Source organism: Tympanuchus pallidicinctus, unplaced genomic scaffold (assembly GCF_026119805.1).
Source record: "Tympanuchus pallidicinctus isolate F22 unplaced genomic scaffold, pur_lepc_1.0 scaffold12, whole genome shotgun sequence".
NCBI lineage: Eukaryota > Metazoa > Chordata > Aves > Galliformes > Phasianidae > Tympanuchus > Tympanuchus pallidicinctus.
Genome location: NW_026294637.1, coordinates 3,917,640 through 3,928,614, shown reverse-complemented (window position 1 = coordinate 3,928,614; position 10,975 = coordinate 3,917,640). Strand labels below are relative to the sequence as shown.

The window sequence follows — 10,975 nt, the reverse complement described above, 5'->3', positions numbered from 1 at the left end:
TTTCTGGCACACTACCCCAGAGGCTTGCTGAACCAAAGAATGCAAATAGATTAAATGTAACACCCACCAGCTTCCAGCTGGAGCTTCTTTCTTAAGCCACCTGTTCTACCCATCTTGAAGCAACCCACCAAAGTCATCATGTGGCTTGGAAAGGAAAGCAGACGTGCTTCCAGTCTGTCCTGCAGGGTTTATACCTCTAACATCACATGAGAAGATACACGGTTAAACTTTAAACTCAAAATTCCCTTGAGGGTCATGTAGCTCCTCATGAAGTCCTCATTACCACAGTCATCTCAGAACATGATAAAGTTAATGTTAACTCAGACAGCAAGGTGACTCCATCATGCTCTGAGTCAACTGCTGTTTTCCAAACTCCAAGAAGATAAATCTGCGTAGTTCTCACTATCCTCTATAGTTGGTGCCACCCTCCAGGCTCTTCATTGCTGTTGTATTTGTTTTGTTGTTTATTACTGAAATAAAACGAGGAATTCTAGAGTGATTCAGCAGATCACAAAGGAGCAAAACGAAAGGAGGACCTGTTATCATTCTTGCTGAGATAGCTGTAAGACTCTGATTGTGTATTGCCTGTGTGTAAGGACAGGACTGTGATGTAGGAAGTAAGAGTCTCTTAAATGACCAGTAGTCATGGAAAGGTCTGCATTACTGTTGAGAAGACAGGGCAGTAGTTGTGCCACAGAAGTGCTAAAGGTACTCTGAGCGTCAGCTGCTGTGGACAGCTGGACAAGGGGGTGAGTTTTCCTATGGAAATTCTAGGAGAGTAAATGGCAAAGATCCTCTGGTTTGGGTGCAAGCCCTCATCTTTTTTCCAGTCAAAAGGAGTCAGTTTAGAAAGCAGATTAATACTGTATGCAAGGCTTCCCCAGCAAGCAAGTTGGGCTGTACTTCATACTGCAGTCAAAGAAATTAGAGGCAGAAAAGGTTACATCATCCAGCTCTTAATCTGAAGATACATGTACTAAAATATGTGGCACATGGTTAAATGCTTTGCTAGGTCAGAGACCTAATTTGCTCCCTGTCAGTAGGGCTGTTCTCTATCATGGACATTTTTAGGGCTAATTAGACTGTGCTCCTGGCTATTGCAAGAGCAAAACCCAAGGCATGAATCCTCTGGCACTTCTAAGTGCTGTCAGCATTCTGCAGATAACAACAAATAATAATAACAACCCTTCTGTTTGAGGTCTGTGTTCGAGGTGGTTTCAGGGTGATCAGATCTGGCAGGAGAAATTGCCAAACCAATGAGGACTGCCCCAGCCCTGTGTGAAAGATGCCTCAGATACAGTCCTGAAGGTGGGATTATTTTTGTGCCCTTTTTTACCTCTCCTCCACCTCCAATTTCTAACCATTCTTGTGGATCCTAGATTCCCGATTCTTAGACTTTAGATGATAAACTGTGTCTTTGCTGGGTCTGGTTTAAGACTATAAAGTATGTTTTATAATCTGCATACAGAAATAGCTTGCATGCACCTACTCACAGTGTACGATGATCATTAACCTACTCTCCTGTTCCTGGATTCACTTACTCACTGCAGCTGATTTGCAAACTTGCAGGAAAGAGAGATTCTTACACCACTCCATGTGTGCAGGGACTAATGCACACAGAAGCTCCACTGCAATACAAACAACATTCATAATACCATAGTGCTCGCTGCATGTGCAGATTTGATACATCATTGGGCACATATTTTGTGAATGAAATGGCGCGGTTGGTTTCAGGACAGCATGCTCCTTCAACATGGTCTCTGTTTTGCTTTCTGAGAGCTAGATCACATTCTTAACCCAGTTGAAACATTTCCCATTCCATCATATAATGAAGAAGCTGAGGACAATTGTATTAACAGCCAGTAATATCTAGTTATCAAAGTTTGTCTGCCTCCCTTACAGTCTTTTAAACTGTTTGCCTGAACCTGCAATTCCGCATCCAGCCGGACTGGCTGTGAACACTAGATGGCGCTTCGCAGCAAGAAAGGTTAATAGTTTATGCAGCTCAATGAAGAGCTCCCTTACTGCCCTCCTTCACGAGCAGAACTTTTTTTCTTACTGTGCCCTCATCACATCACTGGTCCTAATTCAGCATTTAGTCCACGGAGAAATACCTGATCAGTTCCCAGATAAATTCCCACTTTCACCAAAGATGGCACGATTATTTCATGATGAGCTCTAGCTTATATTAATATCAGTCAAACTGCTTCATATTTTGCCTAAAGCTGCTGCATACACAAGAAGCTGTATTGAAACAGGGAGACCTGCAGGTATCTAAGATGCTTTCTTCTGGGTTGGCTCAGGTCAGGGAGCTGCCCTTTTTCCTGTTAACACCTGTAGTGGTACAAGGGCCAGTTTTCACGGGTACTTGGCCTCTTTTATTTACCCCTGAGGCTACACTAGAATAGTAACCCACAGCCAGCCTCAGCCTGCCTTGCAGAGCAGGTATGTGAGCACGGTCCGGAGCATCCTCCTCCTTTCTGGGGAGCTGAGGTTTACCCCACCCTCTCCCAGGTCGGGCCTCCAGGCAGCACTGCGCTCAGCAGGTGCCCTACAAGTGTGGCACAAAAGCAGGCTGAGGCCACAGTAAACAACTTGCCAGTATCTATTTAGGTGTAAGGGTGAACTGCCACAGATTATACGTTAAACATGACATGTAGAAAGCTTAGGTTCTGTAAGGCTCAGGTTATACACAAGGAGATGCCATGTGCAGCAGCAGGCACAGCTGGAGCCCATCCTCTGCAGAAGCTGTGTCCCAATGGCACCTTCCTGGGGACCTGCTTGGGCTGCAGTGCCCCTCTTGTAGTAGGGCATCGCTTGCATGGATCTCTGAAGCAGAGCTGGTGAGCGCCTACATCTGGAAAGGCAGGAAAGCTGAGTCCTGCTGAGCAGCTTGAGAACAGCCATACCAGGTGCTTTCCTGAGCCAGTGCCCTTCAGCCCTTCCTCCAAACATTTCCCAATAGCATCCAGGGGAAATCTCCCACTAGTGCTGCTTCACTTGTTTTGGAAACCTTTTTCTTTCCTCGAGTAGCCATTATTCCATCGTCCTTTTGATAATGCTTACACCTCGACTGAATGTCAACTGCTGCTCTTCACACAGAGATGCAGTGCTTGGCCCTGTTTGATCTTTCCCAGGGTCTTTCTTAGCACATTCCACCCTCTGTAGCTTTTTTTCCCTCTTTTCTTTCTTTTAAATAAATGATTTCTACATTTTTAAGTCATCACCTGGATTATTTATTTATCCTCTCATCCTTACCAAGGTCAGTGTTTCCAATTGCTTGGAAGTACTTCTTCACCCTTCTTACAGATTACTGTACAAGGTCCTCTTTTTTCCTCAGCTACCTGACTGTCCCTAACTCCCCTCCAGCAACTTGTTTTCCCTCAGTTCAGCTCTGTAGTTTGTGAACTGATCAGGCTACTGACAAGCTGACTGCTTGTTGCACAGCTTCCCCTTGTTCCAGGAAGAGCCAAACAATTGCAGTTTCGGAGGTTACCCCTAATATTGTCCTGTTCTGTTCTAACTTAGTTTCACATAACTCTCCCTTGCTTTGTTCCACCTCTGCTTAATATTATTTCCCAGCTCTATACACAAATTGCTGATAAATTCAAGAGTTTTGTCTCAGTACTGAATAGAGACCTTGAAATTGTACCTCAGTCCCACAGCATGGCTAACTGCCATGGTGCTGCTGCTGGCCTTCACTGCATTTGGTGGCTTCATCAGTGATGGCACAAACAGAGGGCAGTGATAACAGCAGGGCAGTGGCCTGGAGCCCAGAAGGAGCCATACATTGGTGGCAGCAGCCCAGCGTAGCCTCAGCTGGGCTCACCTGCTTGGAAGGATGAGGGAAAAGTTCCTGCTCTCAGTCCTTCTGCAGAGCAAGACACAGAGCTGTCCAGAGGGTGCTGCTCATGGGCTCCTCACTGCTAATGGTGACGCTTCATACTGCTGTCCTGCCATGTAACACCCACTGCTGGGCCTCGTCCGTATTGTTTGTGCTGCAAAAGTCTTCCAAGCCAACCGAATAGATTCTAGCACATTCTGCCATTCTTTCATCACAGAGTATAGTACTGTTAACCTAGTAAGGAAGCTTCAATCTCTTTCCAGTTCAGGAGAATTCTCTCCATTGTTTCCGAAGAAATCTTTCTGGATGTGCTGCCAAGAGTGTGCATTTTCTGTCATGTTCCAAGTTGCTTGAAATAAGAAAGAATTATCCTCACAATTAAGATCAGGCCGTACAATTTAGATACATGCCTTAAAAGATTTCCTATTCTCTGCCAGAGATGTATTGTTCTTCCCCATTTAATTTTATTTACTTTTTTTTAGTGGATGCAACAGTTACACTGTCATTTATTAGAGAACAAGGAAGCAGCAGCTGCAGAGCTGTGTATATAAAATAAACACAGTGTGGATGAAGCTATCAGAAGCTCAGATTTCAAGGAGGAGAGGGGGAGGATTGCTTTTAATAAGATCTTGTGTCAGTAAAGTTGTGAGACGGAACTGCAGGGTCTTACCCTATTAAGAATACGAGGGGGAACAAATTCTTTCATTTAATGGAACAACAGTGTTAGCTGCATGCACACAGACAGAGGGCTTAATTTAAAAAGTAAAAGCAATTTGGTCATTCATGTTCAGACTTTGGGAACTCCACAGAGCATGCCAAATGCACTCATTTCTTTTTAACCCTTTGGCTGCAAGGCCTGTACAGTATGGAAGAGGCACGGCCATGGTGTATTTACTCAACTGAACAGAACTTTCTTCTCTCTCAAGCTATGCAGGAAGCAGCTGATGCCCAGGGAAGGCAGGTGGGAGGGAGGCATCCTGTCCCCAGCTCTGACGCAGTTTTATTCTGTTAGCTTGGGTGAATCGCTTCGCTCACCATCAGTGCAAACACAGATGCTGATGCTATCAATGGCTGCTACTTGTTTGTTTATTCATCTGTATTAAACCAGTGACTAGGAAGCCGCAGCAAGCATGAGAGCACTCAGACCAGAGGGTTGTACGGGAGCCAACTGCAATTGTACTCACTGAATTTGCAGCCGAGCACTTCAGCATCGCATGCCGTGACATGAATTTGCCCCATCCCTTGCATGCTCACACAGTGACATGTAGTGCTGCCTTGGAATGGTACCTGGCTACTTTGAGGCTGCATACACACAATGAAACACCTGTCCTAAAACCAACAGAGGCATGGGCAGATTCAGGTCCAGCAGCCCAACCTGTGCTGCACAGTTGTAAGGGGCTCCAAGGTGCCCCGTTGGGGCAGGTCTGAGCACCTCACACAGTGCATCAAAACGTGGGGCAGGGAGCTGAGTCAGTCGAGCACCAAATCAGGTTGTATGAACATCCTTATCAGAGGTGCTTTATAATAAAGCCGAAACCATTTTGTAATACAACTAGATTCAGCCACAGGTGATAACAATAACAACAAACACACTCCTCCACTGAGCCACTGTCTGCTCGAGCAGCACACCTCACTGCACATGGAGCCAAACTAGCTCTGGACAACTCTGACACAACCAACTGTGGCTGTATTTTCATAAACATGCATACATACACACATGCAGAACTCTACTGCGGGCATTATTTCATTAACAGCATAATCGTGCAAAGTATGCATGTATTTTCTATAATTGTATAATCAGCATATAATTATATAGGGTAGAAAATATAAACATAAATTAAATAGGTTAATGCATTTATTATTGAGATATAAATTTCAGTGGTAACTGAAATCACACCAGGGTGTATGTGTGTGTATTAACACAGCACTGGAATGGAAAATGTTGCATTTATAGAAGTACTTGATACAGCTAAAGCCACCTCTGCACTCAGACACAGTTTGCAGTGACACTGCGTACAGAGGCTTCAGAAGGCTGTAGCAGTGAGTCTGCATTAGAGGCCTGCTGCTGGCATGCTCTGCTGGGAAATTAACAGCAACAACAAAAGGAAATGGATAGAGCTTCTGTTTTGCAGCTGCCTCATTGTGCAAGGACTCCAGTGATTCCATCTGCCCACATGGAAAACTGTTGGGGTGGGAATGCAGCTGACAAATCACACTCTTCTGAGGTATAAAAACTATGCAGGAAAGCCAAAGGAGAAAGGACTTTTCTCCCTAGTTCATTCACTTATCTCAGCTAGCTGCCTGCATCCTTTACATAAAACGTGGCCAAATAGATAAAATGGAGAAATAGGATTATTTTTTTAAAAGATATTACACTTTTAGAAGTATGCAAGCACACATTCTTACACTAGAGAGTATGAAATCACCATCCAGACCTCTTACATCCCAGCAACCTAAACTGATAAAAAGCAGTACAGAAACAATGATAAAAATGGGTCTGAGATTATTGACCTCCTTTCTCTCTTGCTTCTGTTTATGAACTGTAGTTGGCCACTAGAGGCAGACTTCTACCTCTAGGGTTTCATGTCTCACCTAGAAGAGCCATATTCCAGACAAACCAACCCATTAGCCCAAGCTTCTTCCAAGAGAAATATTTTATCGTACGGAACGGCTCAGGAATTCAGCCCTCAGCAAGGACTGCTTCAATCACAGATGGGAACTTGGGAACTCTACTAAATCACAGATGGTGTATTTTTTCCTATAATTCACAAAATGAGCTATTTCTACTGCTTTTTTTTTTTTTTTTTTTCCCCTTCTCTGATTTTTATATTTTGCACATGGCAATTGCAAACAGAGATACACATTTTTTAAAAGGGCCCTTGAAAACAGTTTCTCTTAATGATGCATGTAATCTTTTCCTGTTCAGCACACTCTAACAACAACATGTCATCCTTTTCAGAAATTAAAACATAGCTAATTTTAATAGGATTCGGTTTATGTTTTATGCACTTTGCTTATTTATACTCTGTGTCATTTCTTTCTTCTTGGATAAGCTTGACATTCCCTTATTATCTCTTGACATACTGTCAGCCGTGAGCTATTTCCTAGACCAAGATGTGGCAGCTTCTGCTGTTGCCACTTGTGAGCCACAAGAAAGTGATGGATCCCCACTCATACTCCTTGCAGTTTGTGTTATCTTAATCCTGAATAATCACCAACACAAGAAGGTGGCATAGCACAACTTCATCCCATCAAACGCTGGCTGCTAAATGAGGCAATGTATTTAGGCACCCTATAAAAGCTCTGTGTAGTCAGAGGAGAGTGGAAGAAAGGAGAGGGAGAGAATAGTAGCACCATGGCACACCAGCAGTTCATTCTTTGGAGAAGCTTCTCCCTCTGCTATCTACACAAGGGGCCTAAGGCAGGCAGGTACTGTATGCAAGTTGGGAAAGAGAGAGAAATCTGGACATCTTCCAAACAACTTAGTCTTAAAACACAAAACAACAGATGGAAACAGAGAGAGATGGGGGTCCACAAGCAGTCAATGAGATTGTGTTATGAGTTTGCATAGAACACGCCAGTCTCTGCACATCAGTGCAGTTCCTCTTTTGAGCTGCTAACTGACAGCAAAAAAAGCCAAAATTACATTTAATACTTTCCTGAAATTGCTTCATTGCTTTTCCATGTAAACTGCTGCTGTAGCTGGCACAGAGGTTTTATTTGTTTGCCAGTAGGAGAGGAGGACAGCTTATACAATATGAATAAGAGAAAAGGTAGCTATGAGCAAATCTCTCTGTTCAGCCACGATTCAGAAAGATTTAGAGCTCCACATGTTGATACCAGTCTGGAAACAAGTAGAGTTGCTAGCAGCACCGTGCTGCGATCCAACCTCTGGGGATCCTTTTCTATATCCATTTAACTTTTCCACCTCATTTGCTATCACAAGCTGCTCAGATACTGTCGCCATTTTGTTTCTGTTTTGTATTTACTGATGTTATCAAAAATTACAATTCACCGGAGAGTAATCAGGGCAGCGTTGCTGCCCTCTTTTTGCAGAGCTGCTCAAACCTTCACATGCTAGCCACGAAGCCAACAGCAAACCAAATGAAAACACTATGCAAGTCAACTTTTCATCTTGCCACTGGCCTTTGAATCAGACTTTTAAAGATTAATTCATGTCATATCGGGATTCCACAATGCTTTGGCAATGACAGGAGTTTGGTATTGTTGTAACGCTGAATCACATTCAGGCGCTGTTTGGCACTCACAGCCTTCAGAGTCTTGTGCCCATTTTCCCGACTCAATAAAATTGCTCAGTAGTTTCTCAGGTCACAGACAGAGATTTTGGCCTAAAAAGAACAGCTCCAGTCCCGCCATCAGTGCTTCTGCCTGACGCAGTCACACTTTCTAACCACACTCTTACTCATGACCTCACTCCAGGTCCTTGCCAGCATACATCCCACCCATATCACCTTTCCTAGGGGAAAATGCATGTCTGCTACAATGTCTCAGAGGAAGAGTGGCCACGTTTGTCACATCACATCACATGGCGCCCACCCACCCACAGGCACAGCGTGACAAGAAGCCCAGACATGGTCACTCACACAGCGGATCACAGCCAAGGCCCCCATCCTGACTTTGGTCCAGCACTGGTGGTCAGGAAAAGAGAGAGATTGTTCCTCAAGAGTCTGCTCCTTCTGAGAGCCAAAAATAAGGGACTTTCGGATTAAAGGTTGGCCCAGACCACCACGTTGCAGGGGCAGCGAATAATCTATCCTCCATTCAGTTTGCTGCTTATTCTGCATAGTTTTGTTGTTGGCCTCCAGTTTTTCCACACCCTCCCATATCTTTCTCCACTACTTAAACATGCATTGTGCAAAATAATTATTTGTGTGCGATCATTTCAGACTCCTGCACCATCTTGCTAATGTGTTCAATCTCCAAGTCTCTCTTGTGTCGAAGTGGTGCCATACTACTGATGTGGTTGCCTTTTTGGCTGACAATATGAGAAAAGCAGGGAAAAGGGGCCAGGTGTCTGTATTCTTCATAGATCCAGGGTGCTAAGCAGCTAAAGATATGTGAGAGGCAGTGTTCTGCCTGCATCTCTAAAATCTCCCCGTGAGGGAGATGGAATGGATACTGCTCTTGGATTTTAATGCTCATATACCCGCTCATGTAAAGCCCAACTATCGAGTCCTTATGAGGGTGAAATGGGTCTGAGCCTAAACATTTTAGATGTAGTGAGTTTGTAGACACACCACACACAATTTAGTGAATAACTGATGCAAGGCAAAAAGATGGCAGAGTTCTGTGATCTAACAGCTGTGCAAACAAGCTAGAGAATTTAAAATTCAGAAAGCTGTATCTGCAGGAAAGCATTTTAAAAAAAATCCCTGGTGTCACATCTGGTGGCATCAAATTGTCATTATGACATGGTATTTAAGATGATTTAATGGGTTTATTGCCGAGTAAGATCCTTGGAGTTTGCTTAAACTACTGAGCATTAAAAAGATGTAACTCTTTAAATGACATTCTGACAAAGTACTGCCTAAACAGTTCATTATCCTTCAGGAATACATACATATGTGTATCAGCATGTGTGCACGTGGAAATGAACAGATCAGTAAGAAGATGAACAGAGCAGACTTGTGTGGCGTGAGAACTAGCTTTGGAAAAATTAACTTCCCTTTCTCCCTCTCTCTTCTGTATCTCATACATCCATACACTGGGCAGGATCTCCTTAATTACTCCTCTCTTAGGGCACTGAATCAATGGGTGGTTTTGAAACAAAGGATTCAGCTACTAAAAACAGCCTGGTAAAGTGTCGGAAAAGGTTACTGGTTATAGATGACTTCTAAGAAAAGGTGTCGAGGAAAAGAAAAGGGGCCTCTTTTCTTGCTGAATATTTTTAATGTGTCGTAGTATTTCTTTCACCTTTAGTTCCCGGAACAGTTCTCATTTCCCCTGAATATTCTGACTTCTTATCTCAGGCCCTTTCAGCTTGTTGATTTTAAATTCAGTCTGGCTAATTCAAATTCAAGGCACACTGCTCCTCAAGTCTTTCACCATCTTCTGATTCCACAGAAGGGGGCTGTTAATAGTATGGGGTTTTGTCAGTGAGGAGCAGTGCAAACTTCCTTTTACACTTACTCCTTTCATACTAGATTGACACGACACATAGCAAGCTAGTCAGACAATCCTGCTGTACGTGTCTAACTTGGTGATTTTCTCCCTGCTGATTGCATACAGAATGCAGTTTTCCAGCCAGAGGTGCCCTAATGCACACCTTCGACAGATGCCCTAAGTAAACAGTAAAGATCTCCGCCTGTGAAACGATGCGACAGAGATTTGCCTAACCAGACACATTCCTGAATAATTCCATCAAGTCACCAGAAGCTTTTTTATCATCTATGGCAATTTTCCACCATCGATGCATTTGCCTTTTAACATTTGAATAAACTGTCAAAGCACAGCCTGCCTCTGCTAGCCAACCCTGCACACGTGTAAAACGAAAGAGGGAAAGGCAGGCTTTTTCCTATTCAGACAGAATTAGCTGTTGAAATACCAGAAGTGAGCTGGGCAGCGTAGCATGGAGCTTCACACATCCCAGGTGACCACCACAGATCTCTGCAGTCAGGTGCCTGTCCTGGTGTCCAGCAGAGCAGCTGGGGTGAAGTGCACAGCTTTGTGCAGTGCACACACTGCCATGCAGGTCAGTCCCTGCTGCTGATCCTCCTCCTCCACGTGGTACCTCCACAAAGGCAGCTTGCAGCTGGTCTGTACTGACACTCTGTTTGCCCTGCAGCACTTCACTACCTGTTTACGTCTCTGACTTTAATTTTCAATCTATCTCAAACAAATTATTTTTTCTTTTTTTTTTCCCTTGTAAAATGCAGCTCTTAGAAAGCAGGAAGGAGGAGTTTGTTTCTTCTGAAAGTAAGTCAGCTTCAAGGGGTCTTCAACAGACAGAGGGTTACTAGTTCTCTTTTTTTTTTTCACTGTGAGTTTGATAGTGAATAATTGTAAGAGGGAAAAAATCACCTCAGGTTGTATATTGCCACTTCCTCTTGCATTGCACTTAATGAAAACCTTTGATTAGCCTGCTGAAGAGACCCCACATTCAATAATTTG

The 10,975-nt window shown here is 43.7% G+C and overlaps 1 long non-coding RNA gene across 4 annotated transcripts in view; it reads right to left on the bottom strand.

The window, feature by feature from the left end:
- The window catches only part of LOC128075336 (uncharacterized), a 56,949-nt gene that overhangs the window by 35,636 nt on the left and 10,338 nt on the right, over positions 1–10,975 (bottom strand). The window contains exon 1 of one of the 4 annotated variants that reach the window (XR_008203775.1): positions 68–716. The exons of the other annotated variants lie outside the window; for them this stretch is intronic. This is a non-coding gene — a long non-coding RNA (uncharacterized LOC128075336). Of the gene's footprint in view, positions 1–67; positions 717–10,975 lie in introns of those variants that run through there. 4 annotated transcript variants of the gene reach the window in all.